General features: G+C 45.5%; 3 protein-coding genes across 5 annotated transcripts in view; all 3 read right to left on the bottom strand.

The window, feature by feature from the left end:
• Positions 1-27,611, bottom strand: part of LOC140071023 (3-galactosyl-N-acetylglucosaminide 4-alpha-L-fucosyltransferase FUT3-like) — a 393,606-nt gene that overhangs the window by 351,929 nt on the left and 14,066 nt on the right. The gene's annotated exons all lie outside the window — the stretch shown is intronic.
• Positions 1-27,611, bottom strand: part of LOC140071025 (4-galactosyl-N-acetylglucosaminide 3-alpha-L-fucosyltransferase FUT6-like) — a 75,979-nt gene that overhangs the window by 34,254 nt on the left and 14,114 nt on the right. The window contains exon 1 of one of the 2 annotated variants that reach the window (XM_072118241.1): positions 26,849-26,927. The exons of the other annotated variant lie outside the window; for it this stretch is intronic. The gene's annotated coding sequence lies outside the window, so the exon portion shown is untranslated. Of the gene's footprint in view, positions 1-26,848; positions 26,928-27,611 lie in introns of those variants that run through there. 2 annotated transcript variants of the gene reach the window in all.
• Positions 1-27,611, bottom strand: part of LOC140071022 (3-galactosyl-N-acetylglucosaminide 4-alpha-L-fucosyltransferase FUT3-like) — a 68,015-nt gene that overhangs the window by 26,324 nt on the left and 14,080 nt on the right. The window contains exon 1 of one of the 2 annotated variants that reach the window (XM_072118238.1): positions 26,849-26,950. The exons of the other annotated variant lie outside the window; for it this stretch is intronic. The gene's annotated coding sequence lies outside the window, so the exon portion shown is untranslated. Of the gene's footprint in view, positions 1-26,848; positions 26,951-27,611 lie in introns of those variants that run through there. 2 annotated transcript variants of the gene reach the window in all.

Raw genomic sequence — 27,611 nt, forward strand, 5'->3', positions numbered from 1 at the left:
GCGCGCTCCTGATTGGAGTTCACTAATCCGGCCTCGCCCTTATAATCCTGCACCTCCCTTGACTCCCTGCTGGATCTTCAGCATCATTTTCTGCTAAGAGAAAGCCCTCCAGTGTTCAACTGTGTTTCCTGTGTTCCTCCGCAGCGATCCCAGCGATCCTCTGCATTGCTACCATTCCTGTGACCTGCTGTGCCTTCCAAGGTTCCTGTCCTGCTGTGCCTTCCAGGGTTCCTGTCCAGCGGAATCTACAGTCCATGCCAGCATCACCAGTGTTCCTCTGTGTGACAGCGTTACCAGTATTCCTCCATGTTTCCTGATGTCATCTCAGGTTTGGACTGCACTACCTTGGCTGCCACCGCGGGCCTCATACCATCTCCGCGGTGGTCCAGAGGGTCCACAGACTCTTCCAAGCGACTATTACACACTTTCTCTCCTCAAGTGTGACACCTTCTTTATCAAGACAGACTGACTGGCACAAGTGAAGCAAGGGAGTTTGACTTAAACTCCTGGATTTCTTGGCAACTTATCTCCATGTCCTGATGACTTCACAGGACGTGCCGATCGAATCCGAGATGGCAGCCTTCATGCGTCGCTGACATTTACATGCCCCCTGGCACCTTTGCCGCTGGCATTTAAAGAGATAGCAAAGGGTGTTTGCTGCATTATGCAGCAAACACCCTGAGAATATGAAGAGGGCTCAGCCTGTGAGCTCTTTTCATTTTCCTCCTCCCACAACAGGACTTTTATGAACCTTCAAATGCTGAAGGGATTAATGATTTAGGCTTTTGCTAAGTAGCCACAGGACCTGAGTACATTGCAGTTTTTAAGTAGCTTTAAACTATCCAAGAGTTATGTGTGAGGCCATCAATCTAACAGCTGAATGTTTGGACAAAACTAGTTCATGCAACAAGACAAACAGGTGAACCAGTAAAGCTACCACATAACTGAGATCAGAATCGAGGTGTCCCATTTAAATTCCATACTTAGACCTGTCTGGAACAATTAGAGAGCTGTGCATAACTAAATGGTTCAAAATGTAATAATTAGAGATGAGCGAGCACTAAAATGCTCGGGTACTCGTTATTCGAGACAAACTTTTCCCGATGCTCGAGTGCTCGTCTCGAATAACGAGCCCCATTGAAGTCAATGGGAGACTCGAGCATTTTTCAAGGGGACCAAGGCTCTGCACAGGGAAGCTTGGCCAAACACCTGGGAACCTCAGAAAAGGATGGAAACACCACGGAAATGGACAGGAAACAGCAGGGGCAGCATGCATGGATGCCTCTGAGGCTGCTTAATCGCACCATTATGCCAAAATTATGGGCAACAGCATGGCCATGACAGAGTGACCGAATGAGGCTAGATAGCATCTAAAACATCCAATAATTGACCCTGACACTATAGGGGACGGCATGCAGAGGCAGCGGCAGCAGTGGCAGGCTAGAGAGTCTCATGGCGACATACCCTAAATGGACTCAGGTTTCACCAAAGGAGGTTAAAAGATTTCCTATGTGAACAAAAGGTTGACGGTATATTTAGTCGATAACACAGCATGGTGTCGACATAGTGACCAAGTTCCATAACGTATCTGGTGAAACACCCGAAAAATGAGCCTGACACAGCTCTTTTGATAAGGGGACGACATGTGGAGGCAGCCATGGAGACGACTTCCATGATTAAGAGCGACAGTATGGGGCATCCATATTGCGCTGCTATGATTGCAACTTCAGGTCTCCAGCATGGCGGCGACAGATGGGCCGAGTTCCACTATGTATCTGGTGAAACACCTAAAAATTCTGCCTGACACAGCTCGTTTGATAAGGGGATGATGTGCTGCATATCCTCTCGTGCTCCAGCGTCTGGGGTATAGAGAGTTGAAATGAGACATTGGTGGACGCTGTGGAGGATCGTGGAGGCAAAATGGACAGGAAACAGCAGGGGCAGCATGCATGGATGCCTCTGAGGCTGCCTAATCTTGGGATGGAGCTGGCGGTCCACTGCCAGGCGAGCTTTAGCCTGTCCAAGCCCCTGTCTCTCGGTTCCTCCCCACCCAAAATGGGCCTGGGGCCAGAAGCGTTTACTTTGAAAAAATTATAATTTTCAAATCAGGCCGGGTCGTTTGAATATTTCACCTAGGAATAATGGAATAGCATAGTGGTTCTATTTTTAATTGTTTTTACGGAAATGGTTCCATGATTAAAAACGACAGAATGGGGCATCCATATTGCGCTGCTATGATTGCAACTTCAGGTCTCCAGCATGGCGGCGACAGATGGGCCGCGTTCCACTATGTATCTGGTGAAACACCTGAAAATTCTGCCTGACACAGCTCGTTTGATAAGGGGACGATGTATGGAGGCAGTGAACTAGTAGTAGATTAAAGGTGCTGCAGTTAAAACTATGTTAGTTGGATCTTGAGATGGAGCTGGCGCTCCGCTGCCAGGCGAGCTTTCGCCAATCCAAGCCCCTGTCTCTAGGCTACTCCCCAAACAGCACTTCTAAGAACCTTTTGTATAAGATCAAGTGTAGTAGCGTTCTTATAAGTTTAGGATATGGCGGGTGAGGGGAATGTAAACAGATGCGCAAGAAGCGCTGATATAATATTGGTAAATGATAAAAGTTTGCCAGTATATTTTGTGGATTACACAGCAGGGTGGCGACAAAGTTAACAAGTTTGATGTGGAAGCCATGAAAACAACCCAAAATTCTGCCCGACACAGCTCGTTTGATAAGGGGACGATGTATGGAGGCAGTGAACTAGTAGTAGATTAAAGGTGCTGCAGTTAAAACTATGTTAGTTGGATCTTGAGATGGAGCTGGCGCTCCGCTGCCAGGCGAGCTTTCGCCAATCCAAGCCCCTGTCTCTAGGCTACTCCCCAAACAGCACTTCTAAGAACCTTTTGTATAAGATCAAGTGTAGTAGCGTTCTTATAAGTTTAGGATATGGCGGGTGAGGGGAATGTAAACAGATGCGCAAGAAGTGCTGAAATAATATTGGTAAATGATAAAAGTTTGCCAGTATATTTTGTGGATTACACAGCAGGGTGGCAACAAAGTTAACAAGTTTGATGTGGAATCCATGAAAACAACCCAAAATTCTGCCTGACACAGTTCGTTTGATAAGGAGACCATGTATGGAGGCAGCTATATGGACGACTTTTGGAGGCAGCTATGGCGATGACGTGTGGAGGTAGCAATGGAGACAACGTGTGGAGCCAGCTAAAAAGACGACATGTGGAGGCTGCTATGGAGACAATTTAATTTGGATAGTGCCTGTATGTGGCAGTCCAAAAAAGTTTTCAAACCAGAGGAGCAGGTAGGTGGTCCTCCAGAAAAATTAAATAAATTGAGTGCCTGTACAAGGGAATCTTCTTCCCCCGTCTCTTGTGACGAGCGCAAAGCTTCCGACTTCATGCTGACCAGAGAGTTTTTCAACAGGCCAAGCAGCGGGATGGTGAGGCTGATGATGGCGGCATCGCCACTGACCATCTGTGTTGACTCCTCAAAGTTACTCAGCACCTGACAGATATCAGACATCCACGTCCACTCCTCATTGTAGACTTGAGGAACCTGACTACCAGTTCTGGTGGAAGTTGACATCTGGCAGTCTACAATCGCTCTGCGCTGCTGGTAAACTCTGGATAACATGGTTAATGTTGAATTCCACCTCGTGGGCACGTCACACAACAGTCGGTGAGCGGGCAGTTGGAGGCGGCGCTGCGCTGCCCTGAGAGTGGCAGCATCTGTGCTGGACTTCCTGAAATGCGCACAGATGCGGCGCACCTTTCTGAACTATGAGATTTAACACATGGGCCAGGCATGGCACATGTGTCAGTCTGCCGAGTTGCAGAGCCGCCACCAGGTTACAGCCGTTGTCACACACAACCATGCCTGGCTTCAGGTTCAGCGGTGCCAGCCACAGATCAGTCTGCGCCGTGATGCCCTGTAATAGCTCTTGGGCGGTGTGCCTTTTATCGCCTAGGCTCAGCAGTTTGAGCACCGCCTGCTGTCGCTTAGCAATGGCACTGCTGCTGTGCCTAGAGCTACTGACTGATGGCGCCATGCCCACGGATGGTAATTCGGAGGAGAAGGAGGTGGAGGAGGGGTGGGAGGAGGAGGAGGCATAGTAGGCCTTTGAGACCTGGACCGAGGTAGGCCCCGCAATCCTCGGCGTTGGCAGTATATGAGCAGCCCCAGGGTCAGACTCGGTCCCAGCCTCCACCAAGTTAACCCAATGTGCCGTCAGCGATATATAGTGGCCCTGCCCGGCAGCACTCGTCCACGTGTCCGTGGTCAGGTGGACCTTGTCAGAAACGGCGTTGGTCAGGGCACAGATGATGTTCTCTGACACGTGCTTGTGCAGGGCTGGGACGGCACATCGGGAAAAGTAGTGGCGGCTGGGGACCGAATACCGAGGGTCGGCCGCCGCCATGAGGTTTTGAAAGGCCTCGGTCTCTACCAGCCTATAGGGCAGCATCTCCAGGCGAAGCAACTTGGAGATGTGGACGTTGAGGGCTTGGGCGTGTGGGTGGATTGCGCTATACTTCCTTTTGCGCTCCAGCGTCTGGGGTATGGAGAGCTGAACGCTGTTGGATGCTGTGGAGGATCGTGGAGGCGAAGATGGGGTTTTCGAACGGGAGGTGTTTGGGCCGTGGTCCTGGGCAGGGGGCTGACTAGCAGATGACACAGGGGAAGGAGCAGTGGTGTGCCCGGCCGGAGGTGAACGGGCTTGGTGCCATTGAGTGGGGTGTTTAGCATTCATATGCCTGCGCATACTGGTGGTAGTTAAGCTAGTAGTGGTGGAACCCCTGCTGATCCTGGTTTGGCAAAGGTTGCACACCACAGTCCGTCGGTCATCCAGTGTTTCTTTAAAGAACCTCCAGACTTCTGAAAATCTAGCCCTCGCCACGGGAGCTTCACTATGGGCAACATTTGGCGCTGATGCACCAGCTCTGGCCCTGCCTCTCCGTCTTGCCCCACCACTGCCTCTTCCAACCTATTCTGCTATAGGACTCGCCTCCGTCTCAGAAGCACTGTGTTCACCCGGCCTATCAACCCAGCTTGGGTCTGTCACCTCATCATCCTCCGATCCCTCAGTCTGCTCCCCCCTCGGACTTCCTGCCCTGACAACAACTTCACCACTGTCTGACAACCGTGTCTCCTCATCGTCCGACACCTCTTTACACACTTCTTCCACTACGTCAATAATGTCATCATCACCCACAGACTGCGACTGGTGGAAAACCTGGGCATCGAAAAATTGCTCAGCAGCAACCGGACAAGTGGTTTGTGACTGTGGGAAGGGTCCAGAAAACAGTTCCTCAGAGTATGCTGCTTCAAATGCCAAATTTTGCTGGGAGGGGGCAGACTGGGGGGAAGGAGGCTGAGGTGGAGGAGCCGGAGGAGTGCTGATTTCGGTGACATGGGTGGACTGCGTGGAAGACTGACTGGTGGACAAATGGCTAGAAGCATTGTCCGCAATCCACGACATCACCTCTTCGCACTGTTCTGGCCTCAACAGTGCTCTACCACGAGTCCCAGTAACTTGAGACATGATGAACCTAGGGAGTGTAGCTCTGCGGCGTTCCCCTGCTCCCTCATCAGCAGGTGGTGTCTCACCCCGCCCAGGACCACGGCCTCTGACCCCTGCAGTAGTTGGACGCCCACATCCACGCCCTCGTCCTCTACCCCTAGCCCTCGGGTTAAACATTTTCCAAATTAAAGTGTAAACTTTTAATTTTTTTTTTTAACCAAAACGATGCTATCCTATTGCTATGGCTAGTTTCTAACCTACACTGACAGCACACAACTGGATTTTGTGCTTTGCAAGAAGAGTTTGAGCTATAAAATGAAATAAAGGTAAAAAAAAATAAATAAATTAGCAGACTCTGCCTAATTCTAATCAAACCCCTAATAAATTGTCCCACTTCGGTGTTTGAGGTGGATATGCGTGACACTAAGAGCTAAACACAACGGTCGCAGGTCTCCCAGCAAATTCCTCACAATATGGTACTAGCTGCACAACTAATGCCAGCAAGCCGAGCCACAAGCAAACCAAAAAAAGGAAAATATAACGCTATTGTAGGCCTAAGTAAGCCGTTGGGGTTCTCCTATGGCTATTTTGTAGCCGACACTGAAAGCACACTGCTTTGCAAGAAGAGTTTGAGCTATAAAATGAAATAAAGGTAAAAAAATAAAAATAAATCAGCAGACTCTGCCTAATTCTAATCAAAACCCTAATAAATTGTCCCACTTTGGTGTTTGAGGTGGATATGTGTGTCACTAAGAGCTAAACACAACGGTAGCAGGTCCCCCTGCAAATTCCTCACAATATGGTACTAGCTGCACTACTAGTGCCAGCAAGCCCAGCCACAAGCAAATAAAAAAAAAAAATGTATAACGTTATTGTAGCCCTAAGAAGGGCTGTTGGGTTCTTGTAGAATCACTCCTGCCTAACACTATTCTAATAGAACACCCTAACGCTTTCCCTGACCAGCAGCAGCTCTCTCCCTAGCGGCATCCAGACAGAGAATGATCCGAGCAGCGTGGGCAGGGGCTAGTCTATTCCAGGGTCACCTGATCTGGCCAGCCAACCACTGCTATCGACGTGTAAGGGTACCACGTCATGCTGGGTGGAGTGCAGAGTCTCCTGGCTTGTGATTGGCTCTGTTTCTGGCCGCCAAAAAGCAAAACGGCGGGAGATGCCATTTTCTCGAGCGGGCGAAGTATTCGTCCGAGCAACGAGCAGTTTCGAGTACGCTAATGCTCGAACGAGCATCAAGCTCGGACGAGTATGTTCGCTCATCTCTAGTAATAATCCAAAACAATGTTGTAAAAAGAGTGAGACTAAATTTTACCTCAACTATGCAAGAAACTGAAAAGGTCATACACAAAGTGGTTGCTGCACTTTATAACAGTAATGGTGGTTCTATGTGATATTGATGGGTGCTCTTTTTCAAACGTGACTTTTCCATATTAGCTCTATTTTTGGTGAGTAAATAGAAACACAGTAGAATCTATAGGGTTCATATATGTTGTTATGTATGTTTAGAACCTTCTGAGGAAACAATGTTTATCCATTATGTCTTGAGTCACCCATGAGTTGACTCAAGACTTGATAGAAAAAACATTGGTTCCTCAGAAGGTTCTGAAATTGTGTAATGACAACTTCATATAAACACTACACAATAGTTAAAGGTTATAGGCAAGGTAAAGAAGCTTTGTTTTCTTTATTAAAGGTTGGGAAGGAGACATTGGGGCACATTTACTCACCCGTCTCGTTGACGACGCCGATCCGGAATGTCCGACGAGGATTCGGAGCTGCCGTGATTCACTAAAATCGTGCGTCCAATTTCCTTCATGTGTCGCTTCCCCGCTGAGGTCCGCCAGAGTTCACCTTCTTCTTCCCGGTGCATGTGAGTGCTGATCTTGCGATTCCGCGGTTTGTCCGAAGAATGTGAAGAATAGATTACAGATGTTCGGCACATCTGCTTACTTGTCGGGAAGATACGCGCGAAACGGTGCAAACAAAATAGTATGTGAAGAACAATATATATGTGTGAGGAATACATTGAAGAACACGGGGAGCAGCACAGAGACATTGGGGAACAGGACAGAGACATCGGGGAACAGGACAGAGACACCGGGGAGCAGGACAGAGACATGGGGGAGCAGGACAGAGACATCGGGGAGCAGCACAGAGACATCAGGGAGGAGCACAGAGACATAAGGGAGGACAGAGACATCGGGAAACAGAACATAGACATCGGGGAGGAAGACAGAGAAATCAGGGAACAAGACAGAGACATCAGGGAGGGCAGAGACATTGGGGAGTAGCACAGAGAGATCGGGGAGCAGCAGAGAGACATCGGGGAGCAGCACAGAAACATCGGGGAGCAGCACAGAGACATAAGGGAGGACAGAGACATCGGGAAACAGAACATAGACATCGGGGAGGAAGACAGAGAAATCAGGGAACAGGACAGAGACATCGGGGAGGACAGAGACATTGGGGAGTAGCACAGAGAGATCGGGGAACAGGACAGAGACATAGGGAAGGGCAGAGAAATCGGGAAGGGCAGAGAGATCGGGGAGACTTCAGTGGAAGAAGAGGAGCGGATCCCGGGACAGCGTATCTCCCGACAAGTAAGCAGATGTGCCGAACATCTGCAATCTATTCTTCACTGTGTTTTTCACTGTTATTCACTTAAATGATCCTGTGTACACTGTGTTCACTGTTTTTATTCTATTCTTCACTGTTCTTCACATCTGCTAACTTGTCGGGAGATAATATACGCGCGGAACAGTGAAGAATAGATTGCAGATGTTTGCATACATCTGCTAATTTATGAGAAGACATTCTTTTTCAATTAAATAACACATTTTATTCCCGAACCATGGTCCCTTTGAAAAATGCTCGAGTCTCCCATTGACTTCAATGGGGCTCGTTATTCGAAAAATAAGGAAAAGTTTGTCTCGAATAACGAGCACTCGAGCATTTTAGTGCTCGCTCATCTCTAATCATTAAGCATTGGACAAAGTAGTTTAGTCCACTGTAAGATGGTCTAGTTTATCTAGTTTTAGGTACTTATATTGGTCCAATATAAGTATCCTCTGATACAGTTGTGAAACAGTCCAACCACAATTAAGCTCAAAAGATAGGCAACTTATAAAATACATATATTTTAATTTATTATACATAATATTATATTTGGCAACATTTCCAGATAAAACTCTGTATTATATTGTAGAGCCCCATTCCAGTTCAACAAGATTTAGAGATGACATTTGCTTATTAGTTACAGTTACAAAAAATCCAGAGATGACATGAGAACATGGTCAAAAGAAAAAGGAAAGAAAATAGATCACATATTTACCTACAATATTGATTAAACATATATCTGTCACAGCTGTGAGAAGCACCTGAGGGCAGTACCCAGCTGATTCATATATGTGTGACTAATAGCACAGTACTGTGACTAAAGGCGTTTCAGGGTTTGCCGTTGCACTACCTGTATCATTCTGCAGTTGTTATGGTAGGAGAACCCAAAATAGCTGCCGTCAGTTGGAGTTAATTTATTTTATATTTTTTCATCGGGCCAGGGCTTTTTTACTATGAGAACTGTCAATCTGTTGAATAGCCTGCCTCACGCACTGGTCACAGCAGGGACAGCAGAGTGCTTCAAGAAGGGTCTAGTTTAGAGATGAGCGAGTATACTCGTCCGAGATTGATGCTCGTTCGAGTATTAAGGTACTCGAAACGGCTCGTTGCTCGGACGAGTATTTCCCCTGCTCGAGATCGAGCATTTAATTAAAAAAACACAGTGAAGAACAATGAAGAATAGAATAAAAACAGTGAACACAGTGAACACAGGATCATTTAAGTGAAAAACACAGTGAAGAACACAGTGAAGAATAGATTACAGATGTTCGGCACATCTGCTTACTTGTCGGAAGATATGTGCGGAACGGTGCGAACAAAATAGTATGTGAAGAACACATTGAAGAACACGGTGAGCAGGACAGAGACACCAGGGAGCGGCACAGAGACACCGGGGAGCAGCACAGAGACACCAGGGAGCAGCACAGGCAGCGGCAGGCACGGAGACAGCGGGGCAGTGGCAGGCACGGAGACACCGGGGCAGCGGCAGGCACAGAGACATCGTGGGCAGCGGCAGGCACGGAGACATCGTGGGCAGCGGCGGGCACGGAGACATCGTGGGCAGCGGCGGGCACGGAGACAGCGGGGCAGCGGCTTTGGTGTTTGAGGTGGATATGTGTGTCACTAAGAGCTAAACACAACGGTAGCAGGTCCCCCTGCAAATTCCTCACAATATGGTACTAGCTGCACTACTAGTGCCAGCAAGCCCAGCCACAAGCAAATAAAAAAAAAAATGTATAACGTTATTGTAGCCCTAAGAAGGGCTGTTGGGTTCTTGTAGAATCACTCCTGCCTAACACTATTCTAATAGAACACCCTAACGCTTTCCCTGACCAGCAGCAGCTCTCTCCCTAGCGGCATCCAGACAGAGAATGATCCGAGCAGCGTGGGCAGGGGCTAGTCTATTCCAGGGTCACCTGATCTGGCCAGCCAACCACTGCTATCGACGTGTAAGGGTACCACGTCATGCTGGGTGGAGTGCAGAGTCTCCTGGCTTGTGATTGGCTCTGTTTCTGGCCGCCAAAAAGCAAAACGGCGGGAGATGCCATTTTCTCGAGCGGGCGAAGTATTCGTCCGAGCAACGAGCAGTTTCGAGTACGCTAATGCTCGAACGAGCATCAAGCTCGGACGAGTATGTTCGCTCATCTCTAGTAATAATCCAAAACAATGTTGTAAAAAGAGTGAGACTAAATTTTACCTCAACTATGCAAGAAACTGAAAAGGTCATACACAAAGTGGTTGCTGCACTTTATAACAGTAATGGTGGTTCTATGTGATATTGATGGGTGCTCTTTTTCAAACGTGACTTTTCCATATTAGCTCTATTTTTGGTGAGTAAATAGAAACACAGTAGAATCTATAGGGTTCATATATGTTGTTATGTATGTTTAGAACCTTCTGAGGAAACAATGTTTATCCATTATGTCTTGAGTCACCCATGAGTTGACTCAAGACTTGATAGAAAAAACATTGGTTCCTCAGAAGGTTCTGAAATTGTGTAATGACAACTTCATATAAACACTACACAATAGTTAAAGGTTATAGGCAAGGTAAAGAAGCTTTGCTTTCTTTATTAAAGGTTGGGAAGGAGACATTGGGGCACATTTACTCACCCGTCTCGTTGACGACGCCGATCCGGAATGTCCGACGAGGATTCGGAGCTGCCGTGATTCACTAAAATCGTGCGTCCAATTTCCTTCATGTGTCGCTTCCCCGCTGAGGTCCGCCAGAGTTCACCTTCTTCTTCCCGGTGCATGTGAGTGCTGATCTTGCGATTCCGCGGTTTGTCCGAAGAATGTGAAGAATAGATTACAGATGTTCGGCACATCTGCTTACTTGTCGGGAAGATACGCGCGAAACGGTGCAAACAAAATAGTATGTGAAGAACAATATATATGTGTGAGGAATACATTGAAGAACACGGGGAGCAGCACAGAGACATTGGGGAACAGGACAGAGACATCGGGGAACAGGACAGAGACACCGGGGAGCAGGACAGAGACATGGGGGAGCAGGACAGAGACATCGGGGAGCAGCACAGAGACATCGGGGAGCAGCACAGAGACATAAGGGAGGACAGAGACATCGGGAAACAGAACATAGACATCGGGGAGGAAGACAGAGAAATCAGGGAACAAGACAGAGACATCAGGGAGGGCAGAGACATTGGGGAGTAGCACAGAGAGATCGGGGAGCAGCAGAGAGACATCGGGGAGCAGCACAGAAACATCGGGGAGCAGCACAGAGACATAAGGGAGGACAGAGACATCGGGAAACAGAACATAGACATCGGGGAGGAAGACAGAGAAATCAGGGAACAGGACAGAGACATCGGGGAGGACAGAGACATTGGGGAGTAGCACAGAGAGATCGGGGAACAGGACAGAGACATAGGGAAGGGCAGAGAAATCGGGAAGGGCAGAGAGATCGGGGAGACTTCAGTGGAAGAAGAGGAGCGGATCCCGGGACAGCGTATCTCCCGACAAGTAAGCAGATGTGCCGAACATCTGCAATCTATTCTTCACTGTGTTTTTCACTGTTTTTCACTTAAATGATCCTGTGTACACTGTGTTCACTGTTTTTATTCTATTCTTCACTGTTCTTCACATCTGCTAACTTGTCGGGAGATAATATACGCGCGGAACAGTGAAGAATAGATTGCAGATGTTTGCATACATCTGCTAATTTATGAGAAGACATTCTTTTTCAATTAAATAACACATTTTATTCCCGAACCATGGTCCCTTTGAAAAATGCTCGAGTCTCCCATTGACTTCAATGGGGCTCGTTATTCGAAAAATAAGGAAAAGTTTGTCTCGAATAACGAGCACTCGAGCATTTTAGTGCTCGCTCATCTCTAATCATTAAGCATTGGACAAAGTAGTTTAGTCCACTGTAAGATGGTCTAGTTTATCTAGTTTTAGGTACTTATATTGGTCCAATATAAGTATCCTCTGATACAGTTGTGAAACAGTCCAACCACAATTAAGCTCAAAAGATAGGCAACTTATAAAATACATATATTTTAATTTATTATACATAATATTATATTTGGCAACATTTCCAGATAAAACTCTGTATTATATTGTAGAGCCCCATTCCAGTTCAACAAGATTTAGAGATGACATTTGCTTATTAGTTACAGTTACAAAAAATCCAGAGATGACATGAGAACATGGTCAAAAGAAAAAGGAAAGAAAATAGATCACATATTTACCTACAATATTGATTAAACATATATCTGTCACAGCTGTGAGAAGCACCTGAGGGCAGTACCCAGCTGATTCATATATGTGTGACTAATAGCACAGTACTGTGACTAAAGGCGTTTCAGGGTTTGCCGTTGCACTACCTGTGTCATTCTGCAGTTGTTATGGTAGGAGAACCCAAAATAGCTGCCGTCAGTTGGAGTTAATTTATTTTATATTTTTTCATCGGGCCAGGGCTTTTTTACTATGAGAACTGTCAATCTGTTGAATAGCCTGCCTCACGCACTGGTCACAGCAGGGACAGCAGAGTGCTTCAAGAAGGGTCTAGTTTAGAGATGAGCGAGTATACTCGTCCGAGCTTGATGCTCGTTCGAGTATTAAGGTACTCGAAACGGCTCGTTGCTCGGACGAGTATTTCCCCTGCTCGAGATCGAGCATTTAATTAAAAAAACACAGTGAAGAACAATGAAGAATAGAATAAAAACAGTGAACACAGTGAACACAGGATCATTTAAGTGAAAAACACAGTGAAGAACACAGTGAAGAATAGATTACAGATGTTCGGCACATCTGCTTACTTGTCGGAAGATATGTGCGGAACGGTGCGAACAAAATAGTATGTGAAGAACACATTGAAGAACACGGTGAGCAGGACAGAGACACCAGGGAGCGGCACAGAGACACCGGGGAGCAGCACAGAGACACCAGGGAGCAGCACAGGCAGCGGCAGGCACGGAGACAGCGGGGCAGTGGCAGGCACGGAGACAGCGGGGCAGTGGCAGGCACGGAGACACCGGGGCAGCGGCAGGCACAGAGACATCGTGGGCAGCGGCAGGCACGGAGACATCGTGGGCAGCGGCGGGCACGGAGACATCGTGGGCAGCGGCGGGCACAGAGACAGCGGGGCAGCGGCGGGCACGGAGACAGCGGGGCAGCGGCGGGAACGGAGACAGCGGGACAGCGGCAGCACGGAGACACCGGGGCAGCGGCAGCACGGAGACACCGGGGCAGCGGCAGGCACGGAGACAGCGGGGCAGCGGCGGGCACGGAGACAGCGGGGCAGCGGCGGGCACGGAGACAGCGGGGCAGCGGTGGGCACGGAGACAGCGGGGCAGCGGGAGGCACGGAGACACCGGGGCAGCGGCAGGCACGGAGACAGCGGGGCAGCGGGAAGCACGGAGACACCGGGGCAGCGGCAGGCACGGAGACACCGGGGCAGCGGCAGGCACGGAGACAGCGGGGCAGTGGCAGGCACGGAGACACCGGGGCAGCGGCAGGCACGGAGACATCGTGGGCAGCGGCAGGCACGGAGACATCGTGGGCAGCGGCGGGCACGGAGACATCGTGGGCAGCGGCGGGCACGGAGACATCGTGGGCAGCGGCGGGCACGGAGACAGCGGGGCAGCGGCGGGCACGGAGACAGCGGGGCAGCGGCGGGAACGGAGACAGCGGGACAGCGGCAGCACGGAGACACCGGGGCAGCGGCAGCACGGAGACACCGGGGCAGCGGCAGGCACTGAGACAGCGGGGCAGCGGCGGGCACGGAGACAGCGGGGCAGCGGTGGGCACGGAGACAGCAGGGCAGTGGCGGGCACGGAGACAGCGGGGCAGCGGGAGGCACGGAGACACCGGGGCAGCGGCAGGCACGGAGACAGCGGGGCAGCGGGAAGCACGGAGACACCGGGGCAGCGGCAGGCACGGAGACACCGGGGCAGCGGCAGGCACGGAGACAGCGGGGCAGTGGCAGGCACGAAGGGCAGAGAGATCGGGGAGACTTCAGTGGAAGAAGAGGAGCAGATCCCGGGACAGCGTATCTCCCGACAAGTAAGCAGATGTGTCAAACATCTGCAATCTATTCTTCACTGTGTTTTTCACTGCGTTTTTCACTTAAATTATCCTGTGTTCACTGTGTTCACTGTTTTTATTTTATTCTTCACTGTTCTTCACATCTGCTAACTTGTCGGGAGATAATATACACGCGGAACAGCAAAGAATAGATTGCAGATGTTTGCATACATCTGCTAACTTATCAGTAGACATTCTTTTTCAACGGCTCGTTGCTCGGACGAGTATTTCCCCTGCTCGAGATCGAGCATTTAATTAAAAAAACACAGTGAAGAACAATGAAGAATAGAATAAAAACAGTGAACACAGTGAACACAGGATCATTTAAGTGAAAAACACAGTGAAGAACACAGTGAAGAATAGATTACAGATGTTCGGCACATCTGCTTACTTGTCGGAAGATATGTGCGGAACGGTGCGAACAAAATAGTATGTGAAGAACACATTGAAGAACACGGGGAGCAGCACAGAGACACCAGGGAGCAGCACAGGCAGCGGCAGGCACGGAGACAGCGGGGCAGTGGCAGGCACGGAGACACCGGGGCAGCGGCAGGCACGGAGACATCGTGGGCAGCGGCAGGCACGGAGACATCGTGGGCAGCGGCAGGCACGGAGACATCGTGGGCAGCGGCGGGCACGGAGACATCGTGGGCAGCGGCGGGCACGGAGACAGCGGGGCAGCGGCGGGCACGGAGACAGCGGGGCAGCGGCGGCAGTGGCAGGCACGAAGGGCAGAGAGATCGGGGAGACTTCAGTGGAAGAAGAGGAGCAGATCCCGGGACAGCGTATCTCCCGACAAGTAAGCAGATGTGTCAAACATCTGCAATCTATTCTTCACTGTGTTTTTCACTGCGTTTTTCACTTAAATTATCCTGTGTTCACTGTTTTTATTCTATTCTTCACTGTTCTTCACATCTGCTAACTTGTCGGGAGATAATATACACCGGAACAGTGAAGAATAGATTGCAGATGTTTGCATACATCTGCTAACTTATCAGTAGACATTCTTTTTCAATTAAATAACACATTTTATTCCCTAACCATGGTCCCTTTGAAAAATGCTTGGGTCTCCCATTGACTTCAATGGGGCTCGTTATTCGAGACGAGCACTCGAGCATCAGGAAAAGTTCGTCTCGAATAACGAGCATCCGAGCATTTTAGTGCTCGCTCATCTCTAGTCTAGATGCCTTTTTACACCTAAATAACATTGATGGTTATGTTACATAGAATTGTTTCCCCTAAATCCCTTCTTCACGCAACCCCTTCCCTTCCTTGGTTGAACTTGATGGACAAGTTTCTTTTTTCAAATATAAACTATGATACTATGATACTATGATGAAGTTCAGGGTCCAATTGTGTTTTACTTCCTGCCCCTGGACCTAAAGGGGTTAATTTCAAGAGCAACATTTTAATACAATTTAAAATGTCATCAGGTTCCTCTACTTCCGTGTTGTTAGTGAAGTACGAGAAGGAAAGACGATTTACAGAAACTGTTTAAAGGGAACCTGTCACCTCAGAACAGCCCCATAAACCTAATTCATTACTGTACCGGTGTCCAACTTCTTCTAGATTGACTGCTCTATATGGGGCAACTTTTAATCTTCCTCTGGCTTAGCAGAAATAAAGATAAGGGAGAAAGGGGGTCATTTAGTTATCTAAGCTCCCTCAGCATCAGAATGCCACCCCTTCACTCTGCCCCTCAGTTCGACATCACAGAATCCTCTGGAAATATGAGCACATGCGTGGTTCTCTTATTAGTTCGCCTATGCATGTGCCATGTACCACTACTGTGAGCAAAGCACAGGGGCGCACCACCCATAAGGCGACTTGAGAATATTGCCTTGGGCGACACCCCCTGCTGGATGATAGGGGGCAGTATCTTGGCTACTAGGCCAGGTGAGGGAAAAGAGAAAGACACAGGTTTTTTTGGGAGGGGAGGGGGGTAAATGAAAGAGGAGGGAAGGAGAACATAAGGGGGACTCACTGAATAAAGGGGAGTACATGAGAGGGATAAATATATGATTCTTGTGATATGCAGATCTCAAATCATTCACAATAATAGCCAACAGAAAAGACAGATTACACACAGGAAAAACTGAGCTAGATAGGAAAATATGCCAGTCCACGCATATAGTTTTAAAACTAAAATAGGTTTGTCAATTCCACTGCCAACGTTTATCCAAAAGATGGAAACCAAATATCCCAAACACAGTACCTTGAAAGTAACGTGACTGCAGTAAACGTGAATGCCAGACGCCAGTAACTTCCTAGGTTCGACCTATTACGCTCCAAAAAAAGGTGTCTCCAGGAACCCAAATCCTATCAAAGAGACCTGCTAGTTGGATGGTCCACATTGTCAGGGAACAAAGTCACAATAGCGCAATATAGTAAGATCTTCCAGACTACATTTTATTATGCTCACAAAACAAGCAATTAAAAAGGCCTTGAAAAATCCATAAAATCTGCATAAAATCGGCTTTGCAGGGAGTCACATGCACCCTGCCCGACTTAGCTTTAGCCTTAATCGGCTTCTTCCGAGTTATGTACACTCCTCCGCACATAGTCTCTTTTATGCTCTACATCATTCCACACATAAAAAACTTATCAAAAAGGAAATGATATAATCAGTATATAGCCACATTAACTTGGAAAGTCAGCAGCTGCACTAAAAGTGCTCTTCCCGTGTATAATGCTGGGTGCGCCAGAATCATGAATCTGTCACTTCCCCCACTAGCCCGACAGAGTTCACCAGCTTGTTTGTGGTGCATCTTTAACATAGGGCGTGGATCCTTACTCCGTCTTTGTTTTTATTTTTAAAATACTGTGTATTTGATATTTGGTTTTCATCCTTTGGATAAACATTGGCAGCGGAAGGGACAAACCTATTTTAGTACATGCGACTGACCTACCAGAGCCTGCATAGAATTACTGCTAAATCAGCTCCCAGCCTCTCCAGCCTAAAGCTACGGAACTAGACTGTGAGCTCCCTCTGGCAGACACAACCCAACCAGTTACCTTGGACATGTACCAGTTGGACTGATACTTTCTGTCCTCTATGATCCAAGCCTTAGGGTCTTTGGCAAACTTCAGCCTGGCTCTCCTTTGCTTCACATTGAAGAAAGACTTTTTTCTAGCTTTACATGTCTTTAACCCTTTCTCTAGGAGCCTGTTACAAACTCTTCTTGCCGTGCACTTCCCCCAGCTGCCATTTGCCATACCTTTTGTAGTTCACTTGGTGTCATCCTGAGTGACATTCGAATAAGATGGTGGTCAGCCCAGTCATGGCAAAGTTGCTTTCACCTTATGCCGGTCTGTAACATTGCTGTCCCCAAAGTCTGCTGCATGACCGTGTTCTAATGGACTGAAGTCTTTGAAATTTTAAGGATGGAAGCAACATGACTGTATCCTGTGCTAGTAAAAAACCTGTCAGGCTCCAGGGTTAGTGGACCCACTGGACCACCACAGAAGACGATGATGACACCAGAGCCCACAGCAAAGCAGGTCAAACTTGCTGCGGTGTGGTACCAACAGGTCTTTCCACAAGTGCGATATTGTCCGCGGTGGCAGCCAAGGCGAGGTACAAAGACGTCAGACACAATCGTAGTCAGGGACAGGCAGGAGGTCAGGGCGGGCAGCACGGGATCAGAGTGGGGGACGTAGCAATAGGTCAGGGCAGGCAGTGTAGTCAGAACCAGGTCACATGGGAAATCACAATAACAGCCCAGGGCATGAGACAAAGCTTTCTCTGAGGCACAAGGCACGAAGATCCGGCAGGGAAAACTGGAAGGGGCTGAGAATTTATTCGAATTGGCAGCCTGCCAGCGTCAATTATTGGCACGTTGGCCCTTAAAACCTCCGGAAGTCGGCGAGGTGAGAGACGAGACTGGGGACCGGGGGCACACAGAGGAGCATGGGTCGTGGGTCGCGGGAGAACCCTTGACAAAGCCAAAATTGAGCCCTTCTTTATCTAAAATAGACTGCTGCATCTGCCTGAATAAATCTACACTTAAAATCTTGAACTTCTCTGTGTTTTTGGATCACTGTTACTTCTATCATCTGTTATATAAGCCTGTTTTTGGTTTGCGTTAACACTGGTGAACGTGAGTGACCTCCTACGGCTGTTGGGACTGTGGCAAAAGGAAAAGGGCACTGTGGAGCTGAGAGGTGAGAGAAGCAACAATGTGCAATATTTCGATGTATATGTGATGTAGGTGGGGCTAAAGGGATTTATGGGTGTTCTTAGTGAGGCAGGTGATTGGCAGGTTATCAGTCTATTTTAGGAGGTTAAAAGAGGGGAATATTCTAACACTGTGCTAGAATTGTCTTTGTAAATGTAATTCAAGTGCCGAGTGTGAACACAGCCAGAGACCGCATTCTGATGATGTGTTTGCAATTCAAATGCATTTGGCAAAAAGCATCAAATGCATATGTGTTATGTAAGTAGCAACATTTGTTTTGTCTTTTAACATTAAAGGGGTTGTAGGATAGGGCCTAATTTGTTAATTGGTGAGGGTCACAGTGATGGGACCCCCATGGATCATGAGAACAGGGGTCCATTGTATCCCCTGTTGCTCACTGAGATAACTGGAGCAGCCGATCGCAAAGGCGCAGGCTGCCAAGTTCTTCTGGCTTACCCAGTGCAACTTTACTAAGGGGAACTATTTAAGAGTACCGAATAGGGTTTTACATTCCATCATCATCATCTTCAACATCACTTTCACCTGATCTCACCATCACTCTCATCCACAGGTTTGCCTGCTTAATTTGGCACCAGAAGTCCCACCTCTTGCCTTTCTCTGCTTATTGGTTATTGGTATGTGTAAATTCATATCTGTTTCCCTGTTCTCCCTGGAGTTTTCCTGACTCCTTTCTCTGTCTCTCTACCCTCTTGATTAACACCTGATAGTTGTAACTAATTTGTCATGGTGTATAAATTGGAGACTACATGTCGTACCTGACCATGGTCTTACCCAGTGCAACTTTTCTAAGTGCAACTATACAAGCGTACAGAATTATACCAGAATTGAACTAAAGAGGAACTAAGGGACATTATCTGTAAGAACATGCTTAACTCTTTCTTTCAAATGTTATCCGGAAAATAAAATAACCTGCCGCTGTAGCTGGCTGCCTGTGCATTGGCTCCGCCTTTTGATTCCCCCCTACCCACCCTGCGGCTTTAACTTGGCCTATCACTCCCCACCAAGGGGATCAGCAGCAGCAAGGGCTCTATTTTGCACAACTGATTGCAACAGAGAGCCGGAACCGGATCCTGGCAGCAAAGAGCAACAGTAGCAGCTTCATTGCAGCACCTGAATTGTAAGTGATCACAACCAGAGCCGTACAGCAAGTCAGGAGGATGCTACACCATGGCTCCAGTGGCAGCCACAACCAGGCAGCTTGAGCACCGCTACTTGGCAACAGTGGAGCTACGGGCAGTATGTCTTCTGCCAAACTAATGGCAGCAGTACACCACTAGTTCACCATAACCGCCACGGCACCGCCACCCCTTGTGTAGTATCCCCTACACATGTCTGTCTAGTCTGTGTCTATGTATTATTGTGACTGGTATATTTTTGTACCATAATTGCTCATCCATATGTAATGTAATGTGATCATGTAACCTGTATTGTGCTGTACAGGCAGTCCCCGGGTTACGTACAAGATAGGGTCCGGAGGTTTGTTCTTAAGTTGAAATTTTTATGTAAATCGAAACTGTATATTTTATAATTGTAGATCCAGAGAAAAAAAATTTTGGCCCCAGTGACAATTGGAGTTTAAACATTTTTTGCTGTAATGGGACCAAGGATTATCAATAAAGCTTCATTACAGACACCTTACAGCTGATTATTGCAATCTGGGACTATAGTAACATCCAGAGAGCTTCACCAGAGGTCAGAGGGGTCTGTCTGTAACTATGGGTTGTCTGTAAGTCGGGTGTCCTTAAGTAGGGGACCGCCTGTATTGTAATGTCCTGGAACAGTTTTTATGCAACCACGGAAGTAGCAACATGTAAGAATGCGCCTCTATAAGTATTAATGTATTTGTTTTGTTAAACCTGTCTCTAACTGTGTAACAATCGCCGTAACACTATGTACAAAATCATTTCCCCCCAGGGGATCAATTAAGTTGTACTGTATTGTATTGTATCTCTATGGAGTTGACAGAGATTGCTGATCGCCGTATTTGCTAGATGGGCAGGGCCAATTCTTGCATAGTTCTGCCTGAGGCGAATATTGAATATTAAAATGCTGCATCCCCCCCCCCCCATATTCCTATTCCATTGCCCACTCCCTATTCAGTAAATGCTGAAAACTTCACTAACAATTAACATCCCCCCAGGCAGCGCCCTGACACTGTGTGACTGGCTACAAGTTTTGAGAGTCATTACTAGCATCTAGTAACTTATAGATGACAATCTCTTCCATTAGTATCAGCATTGATGTATCAATGCTGAATTCACAGCCAGATATCTTCAGCTCTGTGCAGCACATCTCCACCCGGCGTCCCTAAAAATACCACAGTAACTTACAGTATAAAGTCTCCTGGTTAACAACACTGCGCTCCTAAATAATATATACCCCTCAAAACACAACTGACCTTACTCTCCCCCACAAATAAAAAATCCCTTCATATATATATATATATATATATATATATATATATATAAATTCTACTGGAATTATAGCATGCACACTACACCAATCAATATACAACACCCCTTATTTATTAATACAGACCCCCCAACATTTGGTGCAAAATAATCTGTTGTACCCTATATACATATCCCCCCCTGTCAATATAAACCATATCTGGCCCCATATAAATGTATATAGGCCCCCCAGTATAAACAGTATCCAGCCCCATATAAGTATATATAGCCCCCAGGAAAATAAGAATCTGGTCCCATATAAATACATACACCCCCACCCCCAGTAATAAATAAATACACCCCCCCCCTTAATGGGCTGCGCATTCTGACGCCTGAGGCGAGATTTTCCTCTTGCCTCATGGCAGATGCCGTTCTGTAGATGGGACAACCCCTTTAATAGTGATGATTAACTATGTCACACACATGCTGCTACTAATAAAAAGTATTTACATGTCACTTGTTGGTATATTGCTATGTATCAGTTTAAAGCAATGCTATTATATGAGATCACTTAGGAAGTACTATTATTTCTGGGGTCAACATTTACTATCTATGTACCCACTAATATACAGCCCCAGAGCCTTCACTATCTGTGTCGAAGTCACCTGTGCTTTTCCAGATCCGGCATTACAATCAACTTCCCTTTTTTTTAATTTCACTACTTAACAACTATAGTCAAAATAGATTGTCCAAATTAGCAGCCCGTTGCCGCATTTGGATGATCTATTTTGTCCCCAGGATTGTGCTGGAACTTTCAGTTTGCCAGTGCAATCCGTAGCAGGACACCAGCAATTACGCTCCCTCTGGGCCCTACGAGGTCTCTCCTTGGCTACCGGAGGACCTCCATAACTGCAATCTATGGTGGCCTATTAGGCCCAGTCCAAGACTGGGTCTAATAGGAAAATTATCAGTAAATCACTAACCGTTACAATACATTGCAGTACAGAAGTGTATTGTACAAGGGATCACGTTAACCCCAGTGTAAGTCCCCTACTGGAACAGGAAAAAAAAAGTTAAAGTTTTTTTACAAAATAAATAAAAATGAAACTATAAAAAAGCCCAAATATCACCCATTACCCTATGTGTGTAGTGTTAAAAAAATAAAATAATAATTAATCAATTTTAAAAATACAAAACTTACAGCACAAAACAAGCCCTCATATGCCCATATCAGATAAAAAATGAAAAAGTTATGTCTTTTTGAATTTAAGCAGGAAAAAACTAAATAAGTGCTCTGTCCTGAAGACCATTTAAGGCCGTGTCCTTAAGATGTTAAATACACCTCTAGGCCTTTCAGAGTGGAATTTATATACTCATACTTTGCTTTTTAAAATACACCACTGCCAATGTTATAATCTTTATGACATCTTGATTCATGACACCTAGCTTGAATACTTAAACCCTTAACGGCCCTTTTTTGTTTTCGTGTTTTCATTTTTCACTCCCCCCTACAAAAATCCATAACATTTTTTTGTTTCTCCATGTAAAGAGCTGTGTGATGGCTTGTTTTCTGAGTAACAAATTGCGCTTCATAGTGATGGCATTTAATATTCCATGCCATGTACTGGGAAGCAGGAAAAAAATCCCATATGCAGGGGAAGTGCAAAAAAACATATTTATACATTTAGAAAAATTAAAACCCCCTGTATAAGAAAAGAGTTCTTCATTTTGTCATTTTCTGTCTTTCATACTTTGGTGTACGGAGCTGTGGGTCTTGTCATTTTTGTGACTTTTGATGACGTTTTCAATTCTACCATTTTAAGAACTGTAAGGCCTTTGGGTGCAATTTTTTTGTTACGACAGGAAAAAACATTTTAATATTTTCATAGATTAGACATTTTGGGATGCGGCGATACTTATACTACTACTAACAAGAGATCCTTGTAAACTTTGCTGCTAAAAATGTTTTAACTGAATGTATATGCAACATTGGTTCAAGCTACACTCACCTGCCATTTTATTAGGTACACCTGTCCAACTGCTCGTTAACACTTAATTTCTAATCAGCCAATCACATGGCGGCAAATCAGTGCATTTAGGCATGTAGACATGGTCAAGACAATCTCCTGCAGTTCAAACCGAGCATCAGTATGGGGAAGAAAGGTGATTTGAGTGCCTTTGAATGTGGAATGCTTGTTGGTGCCAGAAGGGCTGGTCTGAGTATTTCAGAAACTGCTGATCTACGGGGATTTTCACGCACAACCATCTCTAGGGTTTACAGAGAATGGTCCGAAAAAGAAAAAACATCCAGTGAGCGGCAGTTCTGTGGGCGGAAATGCCTTATTGATGCCAGAGGTCAGAGGAGAATGGGCAAACTGGTTCGAGCTGATAGAAAGGCAACAGTGACTCAAATCGCCACCCGTTACAACCAAGGTAGGCAGAAGAGCATCTCTGAACGCACAGTACGTCGAACTTTGAGGCAGATGGGCTACAGCAGACCAAAATCTCTGAGTAATGCTTCCAGCACCTTGTTGAATCTATGCCACGAAGAATTGAGGCAGTTCTGAAGGCAAAAGGGGGTCCAACCCATTACTAGCATGGTGTACCTAATAAAGTGGCCGGTGAGTGTATGTACCCATTGTACCAGTTATATGCCAATGTTCCCCCATTGTGGTCTATTCTGTGTCTTTACCTGGTTTATTTCTGCCTGAGGATTTTGTGAGGTCCATTTTGTTTGCTTGCCATATGGTCGCATCCAGAGTTCTCCTTAAATAAAGCTGGGGGTTCATGCACTTGTGCCCAGAAATCTTTGTGCTAAAAGACAGAGCCTGGCGCCAAACCCGTTACCAACTATCTGTGCTCCTTACACAGTTTACAGGTTACAGTCATTATGGTGATGAGTCTGACAGCAAATTGCAGGCCTTTATGAATGCAAGGGGATTACAAGATCAAGACACCCCTTTTTTATTATACTAACCTTTGCCTTCTGTATGTTTCACCTATCTGAGTTCAGCTCTTGTGTCCTATTGGTCTTTTGCCTTCTCTTTATGTCAAGTGTGGAACCCAACTTCCTAAGTCAGAGGTGGCGAACCTATGGCACGGGTGCCAGAGGTGGCACTCGGAGCCCTCTTTTTGGGCACCCAAGCCATCAACATAGCACTCGACATAGAACTCATAGATCTGCAGTCCCAGACGAATCAAGAAATGCTGCTGTCAGGGCTATTTTAAAGCAACACGTTCTTTATTGCTTGGGGCTGCAGGAAGAGGTAGAACATGTGGAAAGGGGAGAATTATCTTTAGAGCTCCCGCAGGCCCCACATTTCTTCCTGTCCAGGGGGACCATAGCGAGATGTTACATTATTAGTCAAAATGTACCCTTCTTCTTTCAACTGTTTTGTTGTCCTCAAGAGGCCAACAGGTAGCAATAAATTACTACTTAAACTACCATGCTGGCACTTTGCAATAAATAAGTGTGTTTTGGTTGTAGTTTGGGCATCCGGTTTCTAAAGGGTTCGCCATCACTGTCCTAAGTGGTCTATAGAGAGCATACATGTTGTAACAACAGCGCCTCCTAGTTAATATCCTGGGTATTAAATTTGTGCAGTGTATTTGCAATAGATATATCTGAGTTTTTATTAATCTCTCTTGGGCTTTGCAGAGGAGTTAGACCTCATGGAGCCTATGTGTATGTAATTGTGCATTTTATTGTGTTTTGGAAAACACAGCTTCTGAGGGACATGGAGCTCCCCTTTTGGCTGTAGTAAGGGTACCGATGCACCAATCCTAGCCATGGCATAGACATATGTCCTTTCAAGAGGCTACATCACTGGGGGGCCCATGCCACAAACAGGTGACCAAATGTAACAGTCCTGTCTTATTTCCCTAGGTCCAGTTTCTTGTTCATCAGGTCCATAGCCAAGCCAAGGTTCTTCTACCTGGAGGGTATGTAATGTCCAGCAGGATGGGCCTTTAATATATTCTGCACCGAGTTACCTTACTGCTGCTGGCTGTAGAGGACTGCAGACTTCTCCCATGCCACCTTCAAGCTCATAGCACCTTGGTGCTGGGTCACCCCTTTAAGAGCCTTTTTTCCGATTTACCTATTCTAAATTATATTAATACATTGCTTCCATATACTGTCTAAAAGGGTGTGTGTACAAGTATTTCATGCTGTGCTGCCACAAGTTAAATTATTTTTTTTATCTTGTGTCTGAAACAATTGTAACTTTCCTGAGGTATAGCAGACTGTGATTAGCTGGCAGTCTAGACAAATCCAATAAATAAATATATACACTGTCTGGGGTTCTAGGTTTATTTAAAGGGCAGCGTCTGCTGTGGACATTTTTTTAAAGGAGGCATCTGTTGTGGACATTTCGGTAAAGGGGGACTCTGCTCAAATAGATAAAAACATTTAAAAAGAGCTAAAAAGCTACTGACAAGCAAGTTGAAGGGCAACTGTAGGGCTGCCACCTACAAAATTCTTGTCACTGTGAAGATACACAGTAATTTCCTTCTCAGGAGTGAATGAGCATGTAAACATGCATGCATGAGTCCTCAGATAAAAGGGGATCAATGATAACAATGAGCAGACAACAGTACACAGTAAACTGTAGAACAAATAAAAAATTGGTTTGAATATAAGAGGAAACTTAATCCAAAAAAAGTCAAAGGGCACAATGTGAAGAGAAGAGAGGCCTATGCATTCCGCCATGGCGAATTTCCCATCACACTGGCATGAGCAATAAAGAGTTGTAAATGCATTGTTTTATGTGTGTGCGCACAGTACACTAAACTAAAGGTACTTTGCCACTAATAAGTATGGCCATTGAGTCTTTTATGCAGATTTCATGTACATGGTTTAAAATAGTATGCGCATGCAAATGCGATGAAGAATACAAGGCCATAATGAATATGACAATCTGTTATGTATGCAAATGCGATAGATACAAGATACAAAGTTTTTTATTTCTTCAATTCACAGACGCTACTATAGTAAAATGTCAAAAATTTAGGGAAAAGAGTGTTAAAAAACGTGCAATGTGAAACAAAGTATATAACATAAAAAAACCCTAGTGTTGATTGTCAGATGACCTATACAAAATATAGGAAGGAAAGAAAGGATATATACAAGAATCAATGAAAAATCATAACATTTTCCATAACCTTGCTAAAATTGAAAATACACAATAAAGTATGATTCGTCATCCCAGTTAAATAGCAACATATAACCGGAGCAACTGTAAACACTGAAACAGTCAAATTCTAGAAAGTTTGTATAAAGTTTTTATTAGTGACCTGTATAAACACTACACTGTTGTGTTTATACACACCTCACCCATAAACGTAGCCTTGAATCAATATATCACAAATTCTTCCAGAATTAGAACAAAAGAAAATACAGACCCTTGAGATCAGTAAAAGAAAGGGAAAAGAATAAATCCGAAAAGCATAGTCCAAAGTTCATTTCTGAAAACTCGTCTTTATAAAAGAATAAGAATTTTCTCAAATGCGTTACCAGATATAACATTATTGAATTCTTAATCGTTTATGAAGACAATTTTATAAATCTAAAAAGACAATGAGAAAAATGAAACAAATAAATCTTCCCTTTATAATTTGCCATTTTTGGCACTGTACAACTCACACAGCTATACAAATTGTGTGTCTTCCCACAAAGTAAAATGTAAGAGAAATTTAAAAGTTATGAGACTTAAAAGGAGAAATTCAAAAGCTATGTTTTATAAGAAAAGAGCCTTTATTGTGCAAAACTATTAGAAACTAAAAATCTATATTATAATGACATTACTGGTTTTAACAATAATGAACAACGTGTAATTTATTGAAAAAAGTGCAAAATATGCGCAAAACTATAGTAGAATTTTTTTTCATTATCCTCTAGAAAGGGTAAATTAATGTCAAATGGTTCTAGTAAAAATACTCTTCTATGTCAACAGGTGGTTTAAAATGTAATATAGTAAATGGTCCCCCGAAGCAAATGTCCAATATTACGATGATTAAAGAGCAAAAGAAAATTAAAGAACTTACTTGGATGATAATGTCTGCTCCTCAGTTTTAGTTCGTAAATTACAAATAAGCCCAAGGAACAAACGCCGAATGTCAACGAATATGAATATTTCTAAATAAGACACATCCACACCCAAACCCCTCCTCCTATGAAGATACACAGAAAAAAGAAAAAAACTGTTTTTCAAAAACGGTACTTCTAATCAGATCTTCAGATAAAAAGAACCTTTTCAATGCTTTATGGAATTTTCAATTAAATATAATATTCTAAAAGAATGTTGAATAGCCTGTATAAAGATCTCATGCGTCTCTGATTGCTCATTTCCCAACACTTCCTGCTTCAATTGTGCACTTTCAGGTCCTGCGATATTGTCTCAACATTAATGATCAGTTGAATCATAAATCATACAAAGCATACATACAAACAAGGGCAAATACCATAAAAATACAGCATGTAGATTTAGCACAGTACATCCAAGATAGTCAAGGTATGTATTGGAGGAAGTGTCTGCATGTCTAGTGATCTACGTCAGCAGTAGTGATGAGTAAAACTGAACTGCAAAGTTTGGGTCCATACTGAATTTGGCAGGTTCGGCACCCAACGAGCCAGAGACTAAACAAGTGCTTCTGTTCGGAATCCGGGTCTGTGTTTGGGAAAAAGGGCAAAGATGAAGCAGCCAATCAAGCAGCTTCAGCACCAGATTATAGGGGGGCCCCCACCACTTTACCCTTAAAGGGGCCCCCACCAAATGGGGGCGATTCGGGCAGTCATGCGTCTGTGTCC

This window comes from Engystomops pustulosus, chromosome 7 (assembly GCF_040894005.1).
Source record: "Engystomops pustulosus chromosome 7, aEngPut4.maternal, whole genome shotgun sequence".
In the NCBI taxonomy this organism is placed as follows: Eukaryota; Metazoa; Chordata; class Amphibia; order Anura; family Leptodactylidae; genus Engystomops; species Engystomops pustulosus.